The following is a 1,707-nucleotide window of genomic DNA, read 5'->3' as shown; positions in this document are numbered from 1 at the left end:
TTGTTGTCAGTTGTCATTGAATCTGTTCTGACTCATAGTGACTGAGCATAGGGTTTCCAAGGAGCAGCAGGTAGGTTTGAACCACTGACTTTGTGGTTCAAACCAACCTTGCAGTTCAGTGTTTACCCTACAGTGAGTGATACAACAGGGCTGCAATGTTTGTAGAATATACTACTATATTCCACTGAAATTTTTATGAAATCTGTGGTGGTGGTGGTGGTGATAGTGAGTCTTGGAATCGGTTCCAACTCATAGCGACCCTGCATAGGGTTTCTGAGGCTGTAAGTCTTTATAGGAGCAGAAAGCCTCATCTTTCTCCCATGGAACCTATGATAATTTCAACCTGCTGACCTTGAGGTTAACAGTCCAACTCAAAACCACTGCACTATCAGAAACTCCTTTCTGAAATCGAAAAGTTGTTAATATATTCTTCTTGTATATTCTAAAACATACCAATATAGATTAGCCTTGAGATTTTCAGGGCATAAAAGATGCACATAGAGCACACAGAAGTTTTAGCATATTAAGGATAAATTTGTTAATTGTAATGAAGAAATACTTTCAACTTTCCGACTTGGATAGGAGGGCTTGTGGGGGAATCTTAAGCAACATAAAAACTATGACAGACCATGTTACTTTAGTAAAAATAAAATACTACATCAATCAAGTTTTAAATAAAAATTTTAAAAGCACTGAAGAAATAAGCATTTTAACTGTCAACTCATGTATTCATGGGGTAGAAGAAGATACAAGACAACTAGTGGAAATTAAAAATCTCACACTGAAATAAGGAATTTAAAAATCAATTATTGTTTATTGGAAGATAATGCTTTACTTTTAACCTTAAATATACCTTAAATTCTTGAAATATAATTTAATACCTAAAATTACTAAAACAAAATTACTTAATAATATTTATATAATACAACTTCTCTGGATAGACATATTTCATATAAGTTTTCTATTAATTCTTTTAAAAATCCACTTGATGATTTTAATTACAATTAATGATTGACTGCTTAATGGATTACGTTTAATCAGTAACACAGGTGGATGGACAGATAAACGCATCATTTGGTAATTGCTCGCTGCAATTCTGTCCATTAGAAATACTAAGCCAAGACTTTGATATATATCCCACTAAGTTGTGTTACATATCTGTTATTTGTTCAACAAGAAAACATGTACACGACCTCTCGGCAAAAACCATCAGCCATGCAGTCCAAGGGTTCCCTATAGTCTGTGCAAGTCTTCGGACGCAAGAAAACTGCCACAGTAGTGGCGCATTGCAAACATGGCAACGTCCTCATCAAAGTGAACGGGCGACCCTTGGAGATGATGGAGCCATGCCCGTTGCAATACAAGCTACTGGAATTTACCTGTTCTCCTTCTGGGCAAAGAGTGAGTCGCTGGTGTAGACATCCATGTTCTTGTGAATGGTGGTGGCTGCGTGGCCCAGATTTATGCAATCCGCCAGTCCATCTTCGAAGCCTTGCTTGCCTATTACCAGAAATATGTTGATGAGGCTTCCAAGAAAGAGATCAAAGACATCCTCATTCCATACGGACTCTGCTGGTCTCTGATCCCGGTCGCTGGGAACCCAAGAAGTTTGGGGGTTTCAGGTGCCGGTGCTAGCTACCAGAAATCCTACCAATATGCCCACCACAAAGAGAAGGGTTCTCCTTTATAATAAACAAGGGTTATGGG

The 1,707-nt window shown here is 38.0% G+C and overlaps 1 protein-coding gene and 1 pseudogene across 1 annotated transcript in view; both read left to right on the top strand.

The window, feature by feature from the left end:
- LUZP2 (leucine zipper protein 2) overlaps positions 1 to 1,707 on the top strand; it is a 797,358-nt gene that overhangs the window by 603,039 nt on the left and 192,612 nt on the right. The window lies entirely within an intron of this gene.
- LOC102839514 lies at positions 1,216 to 1,690 on the top strand (annotated as a pseudogene).

This window comes from Chrysochloris asiatica, unplaced genomic scaffold (genome assembly GCF_000296735.1).
Source record: "Chrysochloris asiatica unplaced genomic scaffold, ChrAsi1.0 scaffold00196, whole genome shotgun sequence".
Taxonomy (NCBI): domain Eukaryota; kingdom Metazoa; phylum Chordata; class Mammalia; order Afrosoricida; family Chrysochloridae; genus Chrysochloris; species Chrysochloris asiatica.
This window is presented reverse-complemented; position numbering and strand designations above follow the sequence as displayed.